Below are 22855 nucleotides of genomic sequence, written 5' to 3'. Positions count from 1 at the left end.
TATAGGAGTTTACACCTACACATAGCTTTCATACATTCTTAAGACATGTAAAGTAAAATAAATTTTAATTTTGAAATATAGAGGGCCAAATATGGACCTCTGAGTGAGCTGGTCTAGTGAAAGGTGATTCTATCCACAGCAAGGAGGTTGGAACTACATGATCTTTAAGGTGCCTTCCAACCCAGGCCATTCTATGATTATGATTCTATGAAATAAACCAAAGGCAACTCCCTAGCAACTCCCAGGAAAAGCAGAGTGCATGCTTATGCAAGGCAACTGTAAAATGTAGTTCATTCAAACATTTTCTTTTTTTTAGATACAATTAGGGCAAAAAAATGAGACAAATGCAATCGTAAGGAAAAGCAATGCAAAGAGTAAGAAGGGTAATACAACTGAGATGCTAAATTGATGAGATCACAAAGACAGGTGGAAAGGAGGAAGAAAGAAAAAGAAAGGGGAAGATGATCTGCATGGGGATTCTGTGAACTAACAGTGTAGAACAGCAACCTAGCAGCTCTGGGCCACTGTCTCTGAGCTCAGCTCTGTCATTCTTCATTAAGGGATTCTGAGATCTGAGTTTCTGCTACAAGTAATTGCTATGTATTTCCAAAATTATGCCAGCCAGTGCTAATTCTCCATGTGGTGAAGATAGCTATTGCCCTTGAGCATGGAATGCTCTGGGAAATGAGTTATCATCATCAGAAGAGGGGACATGATGCTAGTGGAGGAACAGACACTGGTGTATGCAGCAGTCATGGGTAATGCTTCATTTACTTCTATAGCTCTCTTTTTCCCTCTCCTTCTAAGCTCCTTCCCAGTTACTGATTATTGCTGCGCTGGGGTGAATTAGTGGTGCTTTGAAAAGAAGGGGGAAATGGCATAATAAAAGAAGATCTGGAATGCAAAATATGTGAGAAACATACTACATTGAAAAATAAAATTCCTAAATTAATAAAGAGCATGAACCTATAATATTACCACTTACTCTTCAGTTACATCTATGACTAGTACTAACAACAGCACATAGCACAGTCCTTGTTTCAAACAAATAATTTAATTAATTACTAATTTAAAAGAATGTCTTGAAAGTGTAAATGCATATATAAAAATAGATTAAGATAGGTAAATTAAAAAAAAATTAACATAACCCAAATTAAAGTTTACATTTATAAAATACTTTTGTATCAGTGTGGCATCCCTGCCTACAGCAGTGGAGTTGGAACTAGATGATCTTTAAAGTCCCTTCTAATCCAAACCATTCTATGATTCTATAAATGTTTGCATTTATGTAATACCTGCTTTGTTTTGGGTAGAATAGGTACATAAGGGAAATTTGAATATAGAGTGTAAGTCTTAGCCCTGGTGAACAATCTCTTCAAATGGAACTTGACTGCCTTTTCATTTGTTCAAGTATAATTAGGAATAAATTCATTGAAGTTGGAGTTATAATATTACACACACCTTGTGATATATGAAGAATCTACTCTATTGCTATCAACGACAGATTTATTAATTTTTATGAATTTGTTAAATATTAAACAATGATTTTTTCAAGTGCTTTGTACTAGAGCAAAATATGTGATTCAGCTCAGGGTAGTTTCAGTCATCTCAAAGCTGATATCTTTAACAGGTATCTAAACACAAAGTGTGACTTCATGTATGCATCAAATGTGTCTCCATGTCATGACAGACAAAAGAATATGAAACACTGACGTGTCCTTTTGACTACTTTGAGCCACACACAGAGCAAAGATGTTCAGTCAAGGAAATCATGCTAAACCCAGTGCAAAGCTAAAACTCCAGACTTCACGTATGGCAGACAAAAATGCCAACATGACCTGCTTTGATCTAGTGATCCTTCCCCATTGGATTGCATTACTTATTAATGTAAATTTAGTCCATAACTTCTGGTACTTTACATTCAAATTCCTACCCTTAATGAGTTTTATATAACTATAACAAGGACTGCTCCACACTAAAATTCTTTCTATCCACAAATTATCCTCCCCCCTAGCTTCCCCAAATCACTTGTTTAACATATCAGATCCACTTTAGAATTTATCTCTGAAAGAATGCGTCTCTTGATTTTTCGTGGCAACAGGCACTAAACACCTTACAATCCTCTGAATGCCAATGTTATATGTCAATAATGTTTACCTCAATGTATCTTCACTGATCCAAGTTGGTTTTGATCAGTCTCACCCTTCAGTGTGTTCTAGGAGATATATCCATTTGTTATACTACCTGGTAGTGCAGTGAATTAATTCCTTAATTTTGACACAACATCCTTGACAGCAGATCCCTTCTATGTGGGGGAATAAGAGAACCTGGGCAGCAGGATCCAGTGCAGTACACTGCAGAGGAATATTTTCCCCAGTTTAGACGGCTTTAGAAATCTAAACTTTTATTTCCTTGCTCTATTAAATCTCCTACAACCATCAGGCTGAATTTGCTGTGTCTGTATACTTCTCCCTAATCTTCTTTGACACGATTCTCTTTCTCTTCCTATCTATTCAATGTTATTCGCCCATCCTTGCTCATATTGTCACCAACAGGTGGGCAAATCAAGTAAGCCTAAGAAACATGTTCAGTGTAGCAGAAAACAAAAGCATCCACATCAAAAAAAGAAAAGGAGAAAAGAAAAAAATGTACATTGATTCACAGTTTCATAAATGCACTCAGCCTTTAGCTGAAATTTCATGAGGTAAATGGCCCAAATCAGGCTACAAAGACATTTGAAAATGCATATATATCTTAGGGCTCTATATGGTATTTGGCTTTAGAACAATTATTGGAGAATTCAATTAATTTTGCAGAGTACTTTATGCTGATCTGTACATGTCATAAAAGAGAACTTCAGGCAAAAATAGTGCTGTCTTTTGGCATGAACATTGCAAAGCAAAGCAACTCCTGGGACACTCTCTATTGCTAGCATTTCCTGTAGGCAGCTTGGGAGATTGGAGAGCAGGCAAAGGAGGGACGGAGTGTGCTGTTAGCACTGAACACCTTTCAGCTTCACAATTACCTTCGGTAATGACTCTTGAGTAGCCATTTTGGGGGGGTGGATCCTTCAGCATAAAGGCAATTTGTGAGTGGTCAGTCTGAAGAAACAAAAAACTGTGTGAGTGCATTCACAAGTCAAAACCATCAAGGCTTTACAATTCAATATTGCAATTTTCTGTATTAGACAAAGTAAAACAACTTTATATAAAATTCCTTTCTGTATGACCTCAGACAAAGGTCATACGGTTCTATTAAAATAATCTGAAGAGAGAGACAACCTAACTGATATTTCTAAATTACGTTGGTTTGTTCCAGTGAATGCAGTGAAGGAGCAGGGGGTTTGGATCTCAGGTTAAAGATATTCTTAAACCTCACTTGTACCCACTGAGTAGAATATAGAGAAGTCCAAGAGCATCAGTAAATCTGCCCAATGGATAAGAGCCTTAACAAGTCCATTCTTCAGCTGGAGGAAACCATGTCAAAGCAAACCACCAGAACCCAATAATGTCCCTCTTTAAAAAAAAATAACTGCTTGCTTTTCATAAAAAGCAAACCTACAAGGCATTAGTGAGAAGTCTGACTCCATGTTTTTGTGTCTTTCTATAAGCCGTCTTCATTTCAATGTGAGGAGGCATGAGAAAGGAACACTTTGCTCCACAGTTATAAGCATCCCTGATATATGTCTCTTTCCACTTAAGGAATCCATTTTGGGAAGGATACAGTTGTCTAAATATTAGTGTCTAATGATTTTTGAGATACCCCAGGGAAGTAAATATGTATATGTAAGGCTGACAGATACCACACAGGACTTAAAAGGGACTTGTACCCTTCAGTAACAACAGCTGGGAGCCAGGAAGCATAGCCTACATCATCTCACGAGCAAGAGGTTATTCATACGTGACTCAAGTGCATAGAGCTATCAAGGTATTTATAGATAGCCTGACTCTGTCAGAGACACAGAGCATAATGACAGATCTGATGAGTAGATTTGAAGGACAGTAAGCATGAAATTAGCCCAAAGAAGGAATTTCCTTCCCATCCTTCCTTCTCCTTCATCATTGGGCTGTTGGCACTGTTAAATTCTGTTGATATTTAATAAAAGCTAGCATCTGTGCCTTGCTTGCCTCCAATTACAGAGCTTCATCCTAGGGCTACTTCGGAGCTTCTTGCAGACACTGATGCTTGAAGCACAGCTATAACAAAAGAATGGACTGACAGATTTTTTCTGCCTCTAGCTACTTCTTTGTTCTTTTTGATTTCATTTGCCTCGGTTTTGTTTTTGGTTGGCCACCCTAAATGACCAGCCTGCAGCAATGGCACCCCTGTAGGAGACCATTTGATCAATACTCTCTCTATGCAAGGCCTTCTAGGAACAGAAAATATTAGTGAAGGATGCTTCCATGCCCCAGTTACGTGCAAACACACATCACCACTGCTACAGCACTGTCACAGTTTCTGAACTGACTAGAGAGAATAACAGGGATTCTTTGTGTATAAGCCATGACAGATAATGTGAAAGTACAGTTTATAATTGTTAACAGCGAACTTCATATATGAAGGTTATTTCAGAATTTCCCTATAAAGCTACTTTAGGGATAAAATTCACTTCAGATCATGGTCAGCATCTGTCAGCGAGAAGAAAAAGCTGGAGAAAAAAAACTATTCAATTTTATCCTTACATATCTCACTAAGAGTTTTCTTGGATAGCTAGATGACTAAGAATAACTGGTTTAAAACTTCATATTTATAAAGTAGACAATATGAAATAAGAAAATAGAGGAAGGAAGAGAAAATGTAAAAGGCAAATAACAGTTCAACTGAAATCTGAGTTTTATTGAACCAGGCGTGCCTTCACTATCTTGCACTTGCTACTTACTTAAAGTCAAATGTTACTTGAGTTTTCAGGCTCTAAATATTCCAGTTTTTCTGCAGTGATTATGTTGGCCTTTCTTGAGTCATCAACTGCTAGTGCTGATCATTTGTCTAGACCATCAGTAAGTCAGCTATCATGTAAACCACATATTTAGGCCTATTTTCCTACATAATCAATTATACCTATGACATAGAAATTCTTAAAACTGTCGTACATTAAAGGAATCAATATATGTGTCTATTTCTACAACTTTTCTGTGCAATTTGTTAACATACCTATATACTACAGATACTATGTATTTCTTGTAGACATTACATGGGAAATATTAAAATTGGTGTTAACTAAAGTGCAGTTTGGTAGATAAGTTCCTGAAGTTATCTTGAACTGCACTAACACAAACTAAAGAATTTTGTTCTCTCCATTTTTTTCTGTACTATCCAAGATATGATTTTCATAATGCTGTGAAAATTCACATTTTAAAAACAAGGCCTTTCAAAGGTACCCAGGCAGAAAAATAGTGATACATTTGGCAACTCTGAAATTCTTGAATTTGAGTTCTCTTCTATAATCTGGCATGTACAATATCAAGGAGCACTATTGATCCAGCTCAGAAATGTATGTATAATTTTCTGTGCAATCTTACAGATAACTGTTTTTTTTTTTTTCTGCTGTACTGCAAAATGTTACTTTGGGGAGATGTTTGATATTCTCATCACACTAGTCAAAGTCAAGTTTAACACAAGGTATTGCAAGAAAGAGAAATAGGCTACTTGCATGCCAAGAATTCAGGTTGAAACCAACACTCTCTTAAACACAGTAGATTTTTCCTCCTTTCCCCTAAGGACCTCCAGGTTATTCAGCAAATGGAGCTGAACCACTCTACCATTTTTCAGTCAGTGTGAAACAGGCCCTAAATGGAAAAGTAGTCTGACTGTGACACACAACTTCAGACACTGATTCATCATCCAGCTCAATGAAATGCTTTACTGGAGAGAACTGAGGAAGTAACTTTCTTTTCATATTCATATCCTCAATTAATTACAGATTCAGTCTCACTACTAAAAAAACCATAATATACAATCACTACTGATGAGCACTGGGTCAAAGAAAAGCTGAGCACACTCTACATTTGTATTATTCTCTTTAATTGAACTTCCTTCTTAATAGCAACAAATAAAATCTCCTTTCTCCGCTCATAAAAAACATATATGTCTGCATCTTCAAACTCTAGTTAGACTCAGAACTACATAAGTAGGTCTACTTTTTATAAATATGAAGTTGATCATAAGATAATTGGGGGGGGAATGCAAAGACTATGAATCCTTGAAAGAATGACTCTAGAAGCGGGTCCATCACAGCAGCAGCTCTCCAGGATCGAGTGGAGTGGAAAAACACCGACTACTTGCATTTTTATTTTACATTTTTCCCCTGAATTATGTAATTCCCCTTACCCATGCGGTCCCCCTGTGCAGTGCCTTGTTGTCTCCCCTCCCTGAACCAGTCCCCGCCCCTGCACAAGCATTATTGGTTGTCTCATCCTCTTCTCCCCAATCCTGGTTTGTTACTGGACTTTGGTCCTCCTGTATCCCCCATTGGTTAGCAGAGCCCTCAAGCCACTCCCTTTCCCCCAGACTTTTGCCCAATCGTGTTCCTTTTTCTAAGCCCTCCCCCTGGAGACCTTAAAAGCCCACGGGAGTTTCAAATAAACCACTTTTAGCCACTGGAATCCAGAGAAGGAACTTCGTGGCTCTTTTCTCCTAGTGAAGGGGGGTCATGCCACTGAAACTTTCTCTGAGAACCTGCGAGCAAGGAGTCGCTAGCAATCAGCTCTGTTAATAATTTATATATCTTTGTGAGTAATTAGTATAGCTTTTATGACCTAGACCGCCTCTTATGAAAATCATAACTATAGAATACCTGTAAAGAACCAATAGGGACTTCTTGTCACTATTTTAAATTGCAACAGGGAGTCATTAATTTTTACTCTTTTTAAACCAGGAATCTTTCTTTAGAAAATATGGCTTCTTCCTAATATACAGAATAAGCTGGACTCAGAAAACCTTTTTTATATCTAAAATGTCAGAAGGTAAGTCCATTTCTTTGAATACTTGTAAGGCTAGAAATTAGAGCTCTATGCTACTGGAAAGAATCAGTTTCCCAGTTTCTAATTGTGGAGTATCCCAAGGTACTGGATGTTAATGTCATGACATTTTAGATATAGAGAAACTCTTTTAAGCTATATTTAGAGATTTCAAAGGCTCCTTCTGAAACTTTCATACAATTGGACCTACAGTAAACAGGGAATCTAACTTTATATTAACACTACAAGAGATAATCCATAAACATACTTTAATGCTTTGAAATGCACCTATGTGACATGTACAGAAAATATGATATGATTATACATTAAAGGTTTTCCCACCATAAATATAGGTCATTCAGAACAAACACAACTGACAGCAAAGACTTTGTGAAAAGGTAGCCTAAAGTGAAAAATTTTGGTCCAGGCTCAGAGTTCTAAAGAAGTCAGCCTTTTTATTTATGCAGTTAGTTAGTTAAGTCCACAGAGCCAATATTTGTCTTTAAAGTTGCAGCTTTTTTTCATAGCAAAGAAGAGACTATAAAATGGCATTTGCCATCACCCTCCATCAATCTTTCTTGGTCCTTCCTTCAGCACCAGAGGTTACAGACACACACACACGCAAAAAAAAACGATTGATGAGGGAACATGGAAATTCACATAATTTTTTTATTGTTTCTTCTGCTGTTTAGTTATGTATTTATTCAACAGTATATCTTAAACTGTAAGGAGAAATATACATGCTTTTAGAAGGTGGATAGGCAAGACTCTTGAACACTTTCATGTATAAATTTATTTTTAAAGGCCACTAGTGTTTGATTTTATTTGATAGATAGTCTTCATCATCCTCACCTAACTTATGTAATACCTCTCACCTAGTTATAAAATAATTCCAAGCCACAAACATTGAAATTTAGCCAAATAAAAAAAGTCTAATAGTTAATTTGATTCCAACCTTTCGTAAGGGGATTACATTGACATCAGATTCTCCTGTATTCATCTCCTTATTCCTATGGGACAATCATTTATTCATTTGTCAGACCAGATAGAAACAAATATAATCCTATGCATTTCCCTTAGGCTAATATTATTTCTATGTGATAAATTCTCACCACAAAATATTTGCTCTTAACTTGGTATGCATGGTTCTTTAAAGAATAAACAGTGATCAAATATACCTCTGTTACTGCAGTAAAATCCTGTGCATAGCAGCAGTGCTTTACAGGTGCAATGAAGAGAATTTTCATTAGTTTGAAAGAAAATAGCAAGCATGCCTTTTTTTCTTTCGTTTCCCCTACAAATATTATAGGGTCATCAATATGCAAGCCTATCATAAGATACTTGGTAGATTATCCATGTTATTATTCAGCAGAATGCCTAAAATTTAGGAAGCAGACCTCCCAACATGTCAGCAATTTAGAGATTGTCTTACAAAGCACTGTAAAAATAGGTGTTCACACACAGTCAGTTTTCCCATAAATGAGGTTAATTTGTGTTAGCAAACTGTCAAAGAACCTGTCATATTCTATTGTCTTTCCAAGTACAAAAAAGTTAAACAGATTATGAGACTGAAATAATACCCCAAAGGAATCCCAGATAATGAAGAAAATCAGCTGGTTTATAGCTTCTTATTTTGAAATTATACTTACATCTGATTCGAAGGAGTAATTTTTTCCTGATTGTGCATATTGAAGAACACTCTTCTGGATTTCTATTTTCATAATGCTTTCTTTAAAATTTCTGTAATAATAGCAATAGTTCTGGAGAACTATTTGACCTTGTACAAGGGCAGTGTCAAATATTTCACTCCATTATAAACTTGAATAAGTAATTTGATGGTTTTTATTCCCTGCATTTTTAATGAAACAAAAGATAAAATTTCACATTTTTGTGAAAACAACTACATGGTACAATTAGTAATAAGTGTTAATTAAACACAAATTTTAGAACCATAGAAAGAACAACAACGTGTACTGGAAGTGTTCAAGAAAGAATCTATATGTGTTGTAGCTACCACAGGGCTAATACAATTATTGATAATAGTTTTGTGATTTTAGAAGTTTAAAGTATAGACTGTACTTTTAAGAAATTTTAGGAGAAGTTAGCAATGCAAAGACATATTTGGAGTAATTCTAAAGAAATAGGAACCAAAACTAACCTGACACATTAACAAAGGGGAAACAGCTAAAAAAAAGCTTAAGGCCCAAATTCACAATTCACTAGGAAATGCCATACTTAGTGTGATAACATGAAATTCTAAATATGAGACAAATTCTGGCCTCACACTGGTTTCAGCATGGTTTTCAGAATAATTGCTTTGATTTTCTAGGACTTCAGTGAGCACAGAAACACACAGCACATGGTGAAGTACATACCTGTTCTCTTGAAGGTTAATAAAACCATTCAGTGCATATGTTAAATTTCATATCTATGTTACCTTTTGGCAGATATATATATTATCACAAGTATAAGAAATTGAAGTTTTACCTACTTTTTTCTTTCCCCTTTTTTTTACAAAAAAAAATATTATCCAGTTAAATGCTTGATGGGAATCTAGCACACTGTATAAATAAGTGAATACTTTTCTACTAAAATACTTCAAAATTGCTTCTTTATAAGAAATATCTGAACACAGCAAGTGCATGCTAAAATCATACTGTATTGCTTTTATATCACTGAAAGCAAACAGCTATCTTTATTGTAAAGGTAATGAATCCAAGTAATGAGTCTGTAATACATGGGAGGAGAGACAGCAGAAAATAACACTGAATTCAGCTGGGTTACCACAGGGAAGAAATTGTCTTATAGTGCCTTTAAACTACATTTCTCTCTGATAGCTGCATTACCCAATACTTTAGTTTAGTTCTAGTTTTACAAAAAGACATTTGAAAAGTTTAATAAGAGTGCAGTGTCCTTTCAAGACCAAGTCTTCTAGCATATCAAGCACCAGAAAAATCTTCAAAAATCACAGTGTCTACTGGTTAGCATTCATTAGAGTGACATTTACAATTTCACATGCCCAGGCCTGATTCTTATAATTTCCTATGACGTTCAAGTACCTTGAACTCTTATTGATTACAAGCCATTCAGCATTTTTCAAGAATCAAACAGAGACATGAACATGAAATCAGACGAACTATTTGTCTAGACAATGACATTAAAGCAGTGCAAACTGTGAATTTGAAATATTTTAGTCATATCTGGAAAACTTCCGCATTTAGAATTTTTCTGAATAAAGTGTGTATATACACATGCATACAGGCACATTCAAATAGAAATCTCCAAGTAGTTTAGAACTGGATTAGGATCATCCTCGGAATAAGAGACTAGATATAAGCCTTTATATTGGTCTGATTCAGCTTACTTGGCCACTGCTATCAGAGCAATAGATCTAAAAAATCTTCAGTGAAAAGAGATCTTTATGATGCAGCAATATTTCTGGAATATTTCTAAATGGTGGAGATGTCAGAAGAAAAAAAATGCAATGTATTATTCCTTCAGTGTGATTACTGTTGAAAAATATAGCCTCTGAATTGAAGTTTTAAGACTTTGATTTGAAAATACAAAATATTTAGCAGATGAACAAATTCAAATGTGTCTGTTATTGAAATTATATTGGGACATATCATTTACCTTTTCCAGTCATTTCATCTACTGAAAAAAAGTAGAAGTGAATGCATCCCTCCCTGTGTACCTAAATGCTGTCCACAAACTCAGACTCATACTCTAGAAAATATTTTCTCTAAAGTACTTTCGTTTTCATTCATTGCACTAAACACAAAAGCAAAAGTATTTTAAATCCCCATTTTTTGTTTTCCTTCTTTTTTGTTTCACAAACTGCTAATTAGAAAAAAATATTTCAGACAAATGATTAACTCGTATCTGCTTTGACACTTGAAAGGTTACAGCAATAGGAAAAGGAAGAGCTTTAATTAAAGAATGAATTATTGACTACTTCATTTTAATTGATGTAGCCTTCTGCTATTATTTTTTGTGTTTATAGATATTTTATGTGATTCTGTAATCAAGATCACACACAAAAACAAGTCTTTAACTACTGAGTTTAAAGAATGAAGGGCTGCTGTATGATCACATTCAGCCATTTAAGTTCAAGAATCATGTGAAGTGCAGTTTCCATGACAACAAGTCACTAATTGCTAACAGAAAATAAAGTAAAAATCAACCTTGACAGAATTTGGCAGTGACATGGAAGCTGAAAAACCTTCAAAACAATTATACGACAATTTTCATGTATGATGAAGAAACACAAGCGACCCCACCTTCTGAGACATGGTGGAAGCACTCAGAGTTCCAGGGTTATTTTGGATTTGGCAAAGCTGGCTGCATACAGTAGTCATTGTGCATAACACTTGATAGTCAACACCTACCTTCAGTAACAGATAAGAAGAGATGTTTGTGATGAGGTGATGAAGGATTTTTGCATCCTTGGGCTACAGATCAGCAAAGGAAAATGCTGTGGAGAATGCATGAAGTAAAGAATGACACAAATAACAAGATTTTAGCATAAATTCACAGGGTAAGAAGAAAAACAAATTAAAGGAGAGCTGAGAGAGAAGAAAAGAGCCATACTCATACATGCCTCTCATGCTAACTTATTAGTGAGCGTTTCAGACACCTCTAGGTTGCAGACAGAAATAGTCTTTTGAGACTAGGGAAAACTACTTGAGAAGCACAATGGTGCCATTCAAAATTTACCAATTTATGAACTGCTGCATATCATTTGTAAAAATTGCTTCAGCCTGAGTTACCTTTCACCAGCTCCGTAAGTCGACTCACTGGGTCACTAGGAGTGAACAAGAACATTTTGATAAATTCAGTTTCCATGACAATGAATTAGCCATGGAAAAGGGGGAGGTGTTGAAAGATCTGTGTTCTGTAGAATACTCTTCAAGTGTTTGCCTGTTTTCATTTTTAGCCATTTAGTTCTCATGGCTCCGTTCCAGGACTCTTTAATTCACCAGTAGCTGTTTTTCCTCCACAGATTAGAGAAGAAATTCATCAGTGAATGTTTCACTCAGTGGCCCCATCTAATGTAAGAGAATATAAAAATGAATTTTTCCAATTATGCTTTTTTGTTTGTTTAGAAAGAATGCATCAGTCTCTTGTTGTTGTTCCACTCTAACCTGACTACAGAATACTTAATCTTTCTTATTTATTGCCCACTATTGTACTTAGGAGTACAACTGTAACTTGCAATTCATTGGGAGTTCATTTTAAATACCCTTGAGCCCCAAAAACAAAACAAAACAATGATTTGGTGCTTTCTTCAAAAGAAACAAGACGATTAAAGTATGCCATATTCCAAAGCCTGCTATAGCCTACATCAATGGGAACGGCTGAGAAAAAGACCTCAAAAACAACTGGCATTTATTTCTGATAGAACTACTTAATGTTATTTTTCATTTGTCTGCCTTTTGAAAGGTTAAGCCAGTGGGATATTTGCTAGAGTCAGAACTGAAGTCTGCTCAAATTTGGGAATGTCTTTCTGCCATTTTCAGTGGGTCTGGTGTGAGAACCTTATACTAATAAGATTAAGAGTGAAGTTGTTTAACCATTCACAAAAGATACTTATAATTCAGAATAAAAAGTAGCAGGAGATCAGGAAAGCTGTTTCCACTGGCTATTGGGATAGATCATTTTCCATCCCAAGGCAATTGAGACAAATTTGACTCCTTCAGAAAGTAAACCTGTTCTTAGTACCTCCAGCAATATGCTCCCCATTGCCATAAATAAAAATTGAAAGGACTGAACACCTTGTTTCTGCTGTCTGTCTGCTGAACAGCATCATTTCATGTGCTGCACAAGAAATGGAAGGGGGTTTCAACAAGTTATTAAGGTCTGTGACAGCCAAGCACTGGCTAAAGTGTCTGAATGATTTGCAAAAGAAAGAAAACGCTACTAGCAGGAAATAAAAAAAAAAAAAAGAAGGGGGAAAAATAGGGAAGAAAAGTAGAGAGAAGGAGAGTAGAGAGGTCCACAGGAAGAGGGAAGGGAGACTGAAATTTAGAGGGGCAGAGGAGGAGGGGAGAGGGAAGGGGCTAAAGAGGGGGGGTGAGCAGGGGAAGAGACAAGAGAATGCAGGGGAGGAGAAGAGGAAGGAGATGATGAAAAAGAGGAAGAGACAGGGTGAGAGAGAGACAGAAAAGGAAAGGAGATATCGCCTTTGTACATACCTCTGCAAATCTCTTTTATGTGTATGTCAGTAAGAAACCAATTTCTATTCACTAATGTATACATATATGATATTTGAATAGCTGGTTTAGTTTATCTTTCCACCGGTAATTCACACGCACAGGAATATTCACAAATAACTATATTTTCACTCACAGCCATTAACTTATGGTCTCAAAGAGAGAGAGGAAAGGTTATTAATGGGCCACAAAGATGATCTGAGGGACGGGGCACTTCTCCTATGAAAACAGGCTAAGTGAGCTGGAGTTGTTCAGCTCAGGAAAGAGCAGGCTTCAGAGACCTTACCACAGCTTTCCAGCCATCTTCTGGGGGCTTATAAAAAGTAGGGAGAAGGACTTTTTATATAGACAAATACTGACAGGACAAGGGTAAATGGTTTTTAACTGAAAGAGAACAGGTTTAGAACAGATGTTAGGAGGAAATTCTTTACTCAGAGGGTGGTGATGCACTACAACAGGTTGCCCAGAGAATCTGTGGATACCCCATCCCTGGAAACATTCAAGGCCAGGTTGGATGGGACCCTGAGCAGCCTGGTCTAATGAGCAACATCACTGCCCATGGCAGGGGGTTTGGAACTAGATGATCTTTACAGCTCTTTCCAACCCAAGCCTTTCTATGATTTAAAACTGTATTGCATGTGAGGCATCCATTCCACCCTAAAAAACTTCTAATTGAAAAGGTACGACAATTTTTCAAAATGCAAATGCCATTAATACTAGACTTTTGAAAATATTGCAGGGTGGAGATCAAAGTCATTGTTTTAGCCAGTGAGACTTAATTGTTCTGAAGCAGCCCCTCACAGAAGAAAAATAAAAAGAAAAATGAATCCGGGTTGATTGATACTCAGGAAATCAGTAGCCTTGAGTCTCTCAGTCTTTATTTAAAATAGCAGGGGCAGTTGCCATCAGGCACTGGAGTGTATATGGACAAGAACAAACCTAACGACTTCTTTGGTATATCTACCATGTAGAACTGTTTCAACATTCTTAATTCAGATGTGAATGAGGTGTGTTAATAGCTCCACACTTCCACTCCTGGAGCCGAGGAATGCGTGCAGGTAGCATGCGTTCAGGTCCCATTGATATTAATGGTGAGAAATCACTCAGCCAGCTGTTTTCAGTGAAGCATGGTACAAAGCTCACTGTGAGAGACAGATGTCTGGGGCTTCTTCACTCCATCCATGACCTTCAGTTGGCACCAGACACTGTGGTGCGTCTCGTCTTGTTAACATTTTAACAGGTGAGAGATGGCTAAACAACAGTTCTCTCAGACCTGTAGATTGCTAATAAGTGTCACAAAATACACACCAGAGCTCAGGTGCAGATCATTAAAAGGGAAGCAAGAATGGGAGGAATAATGACATGTCAATCTACCTCAAATCAAGTTTGACACTCCCATGATACTAGTTAGCACCATGCACAGGGAGCTTTGCCTTCTGTTCTTTCGAACTTGAACCAGGAGCACAGCACTGGAACTTATTTCCAGATGCTTTTGGTTAAACTTTGAGCCCCTGCTCAGATTAAGGAAGAAAAGAAGAACATTCAGAATTTCATTTTTTTTCTAATAAAGGTTTAAGTGATCTAGTCAAGCACTGTGAACTTTAACTAATAGTTTCATGCTACAGTAATGGCACCTATTATTTGAATTCATTTCCCATACTGACAGCACAACTCAGGCGTACTCCAGACTATGACATTTTAAGTGACTAGTGATTTTCAGTTGTGCTTCCTACAGTACACTCATATAAACTACAGAGTGGAATATACACACATCTCTGTGCCTATGTGTCTATGTAGACTACAGCTCATACTACTTTTATTTTTTCTGCTATATAGAGAAATATATACTTTAAAAAGTGCACTATCCTTGGAATATAAGTGTTTTTCCATGCTAAATTTAATCAAAAAAGGAAATACTTGAGATATAAGACAAAAATTCCAAAGCTTTCATTGCTTCAGTAAAGCTGCTGCTATTCTATCCTTTATCCTTATCGACTGCATTTTATAATCTACAGAAATGAAGAATTGAAAATAAATAGGAATTGTACAGAAAATTAGTCAGACTTTTTTTAGTCAATCATTCATGTCTCATAGCTACCACACTATTCGTCATCTAGTTTGTATGTGGTAATTCTTACACATAAAAAAACAGGTCACAAACTTCCCCCTCTATAGCACTCCAAGCAGAGGTATAACTATAATTTGGAAAGCTATACCTCTGAATGGGAAGAGACTTTTTCTTGCTGCTGCTTATGCAGTGTTACTTGAGGTGCATAAAATTGGAAGCTGATTACAGACAATTCACAGAAAAATGTGACAGGAAATACCTCATGTTTCTTTTCTTCTTTCAGCTCACAAATGCATAGTTGGAAATTTTGATTCAAACTAGGGCAAGGTTAGGAAAAGGAGTCTGAAATTTGTCTGTGTTCCCCACATGGCTTGGAAATCCAGTCCAATTGCCTCCTTTGTATGAGGCAAAGCTTGGCTTCAGCACGTGTTATTCTGATGCTTCATTATGCCTTGGCAAGACCACTTCACAAGGATGTTTACTTTGAGTTAATTTTACTTAAGGGATAAAACCTACAACTGAAAAGTTGACAGCTTGTTTCTCCTGAATTTAAGATATGGAATCATGTTAACACTCAAGTATTGCCACTGACTTGAAGCTGACCTAGAAACCAGACCGTAGACATTATTTATAACCATGGAACAGAGACCAAAGTAGCTCTTTGGAATGACCAGTCTATCCATTTAGTAATTAATGTCTTTTCTTTTTAATGAGTTTTGCAAAAAATGAAATCCATACATTTTTAAAAAATTATATTTTCTTTAAAAATACACCTTTTCAGGCAGTGTGATATTAATAATATCTCCATACCTCAGAAGGTGAACTAGCATTATTCATCTGTCCTATTTCCAGTCATGTTATAAAAATAAATTAGATAATGTGAATATGTTTTCCTTTTTCTGTCATGTCTGTTATGAACTCCTATTTATACTCCTCACACAATTGTGGGTGAAGTTTTTATTTTAATTTGAGGTGGAGGTGTTTGTTTGGATTTTTGTTGTTGTTGGCATTTTGAGAATTAGGGGAAGTTCCTGAGAAGTACAAATTAAACTTTTCCTAGATCCACCTTTACAGAAATCTTGTCAATGTTCAAAATCAGCAAAACCTAACTTCAATAAATGGTATTAGGTTCTCTGTAGTGCTGAAGTCAATAGCTCTCTTGTAACAGTGTTATAGTTTAAGCACTGCTGCAGGCCTATACTAGTCTGGAACACGGGATCAAAGAGATAAAAGCACAGTGACAGGATCTCTTTCACTTTATATTCTGCCACTCTAAGTTCGATTCTCAGTGACATTTTGTCATTGATTTTTTTTAATATATCTTTTGCATCAATGTTTTTTCAGGAACCTCCTATAAGGAAGATGACATCAGAACAAGTTAAGAGCATGTGTGCCTAATGCATGAAAGACTGTGGGACGTTTATCCACCACCTCTATTAAAGATCTGTAAGCAGTGTACTGAAAGAAAGATCTCTATATTCAATCGACTGAATATTTCTGTGTCATCAAGCATTAAAGGTAAAAGTTTTTCATTCAAGAATAACAAAACAGTACCTATCAAAGTACAATCCTCAACCAGATGAATTCTGTGGCAAAACTAACATGTCAAAACAAACATTGATCTAACCAGTTCAGACTTCGTTCAGACTTATTCTGACTTATTCTGACCAGTTCAGACTTAGTTCAGTCTACTGTAAGATATTACAAGTCGTATTTTGAAGTGAGTGGGTGACTCTCATTGTAACTTCTTGTCCAAAGCTGCATGATGTACATACTTTTTCCCCAAAGCTCAGCATATTCACTGCTGAATACTTCAGAAATCTGGCTATTTTTTGGGTGAAATAAATAAAAGATGAACTCTCTTTAAAAAGCTCTTCTTACATACCATAATAAAAAAAAAAAGTTATACAACTTGTGCTTTTCATTGCTTCCAATCTTATGTAGATGGCTAGGAAACTAAATAAGAGTACAGAACTCAACATAAACAATTGACAAGTTTAAAATATGTTATTATGAAAAATGCTGATGTTCAACTAGTTACTTTTTGCTGTGCTTTAGAAAGGAACTGGGACTTGAAAAAAAAAGTCACAGAATATACAGAATGGATAGAAAGCAGAAATGGACCTGGGGGTGCTGATCAACAGCTGGCTGAACATAAGCCAGCAGTGTGCCCAGGTGGCCAAGAAGGCCAATGGCATCCTGGACTGTATCACAAATAGTATGGCAAGCAGTACTATGGAAGTGTTCTATTGTATTCGGCACTGGTGAGCCTGCACCTCAAGTACTCTGCTCAGTTTTGGGCACTTCAATTGAGGAAGGACATTGAGGTGCTGGAGCATGTCCAGAGAAGGGCAACAAAGCTGGTAAAGGGTCTAGAGGGTAAGTCCTATAAGGACTAGCTGAGGGAGCCAGGCTTGTTTAGCCTGGAGAAGTGGAGGCTCAGACCTTATCACTCTCTACAACTACCTGAAAGGAGGTCGTAGGCAGGAGGATGTCAGTCTCTTCTCCCAGGCAACTTTCAACAGGACAAGAGGGTGTAATCTTAAACTGAGCCAGGAGTGGTTTATCTTGGATATTAGAAATAATTTCTTCATAGAAAAGGCGATTAGATAGTGGGATGGGCTGCCCAGGGAGGTGGTGGATTCACTGTCCCTGGAGGTGTTTAAGGAAAGACTGGATGTGACACTTAGTGCCATGGTCTAGTTGACAAGGTGGTGTTTGGTCCTAGATTGGACTCAGTGATCTCAGAGGTCTTTTGCAACCTAATTGATACTATGACTCTGTAATATTAAGTCTTCTGATGTCAGGTTGTATATCTGCAAACACATTCAGCTTCCATCTATGTAAGTACAAATCCATCCTACCTATCTACTCAAAAATGAGCAGATGATTTCCAGAAAGAAATTTGGACTTCAGGAGAACTGAATATTCTGTTGGGGGTTTTTACATCACAATGGAAAAATTATGAATAAAGGGACAACTAAATCAGAAATTGGCAGCGTAGATATATTGGTTAAGTGCCTAAAATCAAGAACGAATGAAATGGAGACCAGTCTGGTTCCCTGAACACTTCATTATTCACACAAACAATCTTTACAGGAGAAGCTAAGTCTGGCAACCGACTTAGGCTGTAGCTGACTCTTCCACAGTTCAAGTGAAATCCATGGACACTGAACTACAGACCATTCCGGAAATTCTCTCCCATGGCATAAATTTCATCCACCCACAACATCTAAATTTAAAAAGTACAAGTAATTTAAAATTACATACTTTCACACAAGGTTTTTCTTGAATCACTTTAGATTGAAGACACATTATTAAAAAAAATTCTGAAATTTCTTTTTCTCATTAAATATGCAGTTACTCTACACAATCAGATCTTGCTTTACAAGCTATAGCCAGAAGCCCCATGATTGGAAAAAGGGAGTAAAGCCGACAGTCTCTAGGAGGACTGAAGTCAGTTAAATATTAGAACCAAGTACATTATGTTCCCAAAGAAAACCATGTCGTACACATGGAACTTTTTCATCCTGAAACATAAAAAAACCCGCCTGATGCAATAATTGAAGAAAGAGCCTCTCTTTAGATACATAAAATCATGATTCATCAAAAAATAACTGGTGAGAACAATGTAAGAAATATAGCTGGGAAATATCAGTAGTAGAATGAACATTGTATTTGGCCCAGACTGAACTGGAAGAAGACCTATTACACTCATTAAAGATGATTGTCAATAATTTTTTAACAAGTTGATGAAAGAATTAGAGTTAGTAAAATTAGCTGACAGTTAAGTCTGGATGTCCTAGGCCCAAGTAATAATGCACTGGAAAGTAATTATATAAAGACAAATACAAAAATTTGTCATTATTATTTGTCATATATTTGTCATTAGATCTAAGCCAATGTCTTGTGCCTCAACTGCTGTGCATACTATATATTTCTATTACAAGTTTGTCTGTACAGAGTTCTCACTCAGCTCTGAAAATGTAGTTTTCTTGCCACTTTTTTTTTTTTATTCAAGGATAAATGTATTTGTTATGATCAGTTCAAGGAAAGTCCTATTTCTTACAGAGATAGTATACCAACATGTCTCAGCAGAAAAATACAAGCCTTCCTTACCTCACGAGCCATTTTTTATTTATTAATTTGAGTTTGTGCTTGTACCATTTGTACTACCATTCGTATGGTGGTGATATCTCACAACTTTCTATATCAGTAGGCGGGTCCCTTTGGCACCACAATCCACTATTTTCTTTCAGAAGACAAGTAGTAATATGAAGCAATATAAACTTTTTTTTTTCAATAAACAAAATATTGGCAATGTAACCAAACTACTATATGTGAAACCTGCTGTGCAAGTGGACAGCAGAAGCGGCTTTTGTAGATCCCATAAAATCCTTTCAGATGCCTTATTTACAATAACATTATAAGCAAGAATGTTGCAGATGTGGTGGTTTCAGCATGTAAGAGACAGGAGGATAGGGATTCATGTCATTGTAACATACAGAATGTAAACATTTAAGTCTTTAGCCTTCCTTCCTTAAAGTTAAAGGTGAAAAAAGGCCTCCAGAAGTAATTCCTCCCATCTGCCCTAAATGCCTCCTTTAGGATAAGGTAAATTCCCCTTTGGAGTTGTTTACTTTTACAAATGCAATTTACAGAGGGTAATGCAGATATTGTAACCTAATCATGAAATCCTTATCAGAGAAGAAAGGGTTCTTAATCAATGCTAGTTGGGAGAAGTCACATATATATCTTCCAGTAAAATTAGAAAAAGCAGATGTCTAACCCTGCAAATGGACTTTGTGCCTGGAAGTGGACCTACATATTTTTTTGCTCCATAAACTGGCCTGAAAAGAGGTCTCTCCTTATAGACGTTGTGCTTTTACAGACCTTTATTCAGCTTCATAACACTTTCGGTTTCCACTGGATCTCTGGGTTCCTCTCTGTGTTGGCCAGGTGTCATGGTTAGGGCTTTGAACCCTGTACACTATGCAGGCTATGGTTAGTGTCAGAGTCTTCATACTAAGCTTAAAACCTTCTTTCTTTGCAGCACTTTTGCTTCCTTTCAGACAGGTTGTTTTGCAATGAAGAGTATTTTATGATTTTATATCTTACATTTGCATGTCTTTCCTGCTCAAGGAGATAATTCCAATACAGCTTAGGCATATTTTACTGAAGGATCCAAGAGCATTTATACTGGATCAGCCCAGATTTAATATTCTTCAGTGACTTTTTTCTTTTTCTGACTCAAAAGAACCAACAGCTTCATCATATGTTTACTTTAAATGCAAATGGAGGGGACAGGAGGAGGGAATTGAAAACAATTTTCCAAACCCTTGGGGATGTGTGATTATTACTGCTCTACAGCAGCCCCTGCTGGAAAAGGACACATGTCAACCCCATGCTCTGCCTGCTTCATAGCTGGTTAGTTGTGTTCCAGCACAGTAAGCAATGACATCGAGGTACACCAAAACCTGGAACTGGTTCTCTTGCCATCTGCATTGGGGTAGCAACTGCTCACTCTTATCACAATGAGGCCTGGATGCCAGAAGAATAAATAATGCTTATGATCCTTGTCTGACATATTCATAGCTTCAAACAATAAGGAAACTGAAAAATATTAGTGTAAGAGAAGCAAAGTGTAAGATAAAGCACTTGAGAAAAGCGTTACTTAAAGTACATGTCATGACTTAGCATCCAAGGAACATTTTTCACCAAGTGAAAGCATGATAAATTATGCTAGTACTGTTTTCTCTTCCATGTGGTTGCTGACAGATGTTTGGAAAAGAAAATCTTCCTTTCTGCTTGACCTTAAAAGCTGTATATTGTAGATTTATAATGCTAAACAGTAAAACAGTGCAACAAAAAAGGGAGTTCTTTTGTGATAGAAACAAAACACTTTTGCTTTGTTGCTCAGATTACATCGAAAAATATTACAAGTTGTTTGTCCTAATAATATTAATAACAATAACAATAAAAATTACAATAATAATAATACCACTTATCATTTGAAATGCATAACTAGAGTGGTAAAAAAAGCCATTGATTCCAACTTGTTTTGCCATACATCTGCAATGGAAAGAGGATTCTGCAGGCAGGTTGTGGTAAAAACATATCTATTTTCTCATATTTATCACCACATTTAATCCATTCTTCCCAAATAGCGGTGTAAAATGTGTACATTTCTAATAGGGGTAATATTCTCTCAGGGTTAGGCTGAGTGAAAAACAGTAGTAATAATTTACATGAAAGTGATTCATGTAATGGGGAAAGCTGAAGGAGGTGGGTGTGGGGAAGAGAAGGGATGGAACAAAGGAATACGTGAAACATAACACAGGAAACAAACTGATCTAAAGGCATGTAATGACTGATTATTTTTGCACTAGGAAAACTTTCTTAAAGAGGAAGAGTGATTAAGTTTTAAACAATGGCAGACACAAAAATACAAGTAGCTTCAACAGGAAGAGCACCCTGCAATAAAAGACAAGTGCCTCTGGGTTACATCCATAGGGAGTTTCATGTCTTGGAGTTGTTGGAGAAGCAAACAGTATTTTTGTGTAATTTCTCAAGTTTAAGTGGACAATCAGATTTTTCTACATTTTAGGAGAAAATCACAGAGACGTCAGTTTTTTCACATTGATATGTAGTACACAGGCAACAGAGGCTTAGACAATAACTACACTGAGTAACACAAACAAAAAAACCAGTAGTAAGCTCAGGAAAACTAGAACTACAGAATATGTGGAGTTTGTCAAAATACAAATAATTTCCAGTGGAAAATATTTTCCTTTTTCCTTTTTTTTTTTAAATATAAATTTCAAAGAACAAATTGCTTCATTATGTTGCCAATAGTCACATCCTTATTTGAAGAGAATTACTTCTTGAATTTAAACAGTCTGGAAAGTAATTCTGTCCAAAGGCTCCTTAAATAATCTAATTCCATTACAACCAAACAGGGCAGAATAATTTCATCAAAGTATTTTTACTCCATGTATCTTGCAGCAAATATTTGATATGGAGTTCAGTAAGCATCACACTGAGAAGTTATACTGTTAACAGACTGTCTGATCCTGAATGTAAGTACTGACTAGAAAATTTTGGGAAATTATGCCCTAAATGTTAGGTAAGAAATGAGAGGAAGAAGCATAAATGGAAGAGGAATGAGAAGGCAAAGATCTCTGAAGTTGGACACTGAGTCTGTAAATATGACAGGTAAAGTTTACATCTGGTGGCATAAAATGTTGCAGTTATTAAGGAATTTTCTGTGATTATCTTCCCAAAGTCAAAAATCCAGTGAGAAATTAAAGTTTACATTTATTTTCCTTCCTTGTAACAGCAATATTCAATAGATAAGGATAGGTAACTAGCCTATATAAACAAAATCTGTCAACTTTAAAAGTCACCTTGGGTGTTTGATCTATATCCATCTTTTTAATTAAAGGACATATAATTTGTTATGCTGCTTTGAATAGAAATCACAATACTAGGATAAAAAGATAATTTGCTTAAAAATGTAATGGGAACTTAGCATTGAAAGGCACACCTGGGTGAAACAGGGAACTATTCTTCATGCAATACTCTTTTTAAAAGAAGTAGGCTACAAATGAGACAGTGTA

The 22855-nt window shown here is 36.3% G+C and overlaps 1 long non-coding RNA gene across 1 annotated transcript; it reads left to right on the top strand.

Annotated features, from left to right (window-relative positions):
- The first annotated feature begins 6584 nt into the window (after positions 1-6584).
- On the top strand, positions 6585-17106 carry LOC108639458. The gene is made up of 4 exons (XR_001920522.1): positions 6585-6728; positions 6875-6962; positions 11959-12009; positions 16581-17106. It is a non-coding gene; the product is annotated as an uncharacterized LOC108639458 (long non-coding RNA).
- Positions 17107-22855: the final 5749 nt, after the last annotated feature.

This window comes from Manacus vitellinus, unplaced genomic scaffold (genome assembly GCF_001715985.3).
Source record: "Manacus vitellinus isolate BGI_N305 unplaced genomic scaffold, ASM171598v3 scaffold_2_pilon, whole genome shotgun sequence".
NCBI classification, from domain to species: Eukaryota; Metazoa; Chordata; class Aves; order Passeriformes; family Pipridae; genus Manacus; species Manacus vitellinus.
Note: the sequence above shows the minus strand (reverse complement) of the source record. Positions and strands in the feature narration are given on the sequence as shown.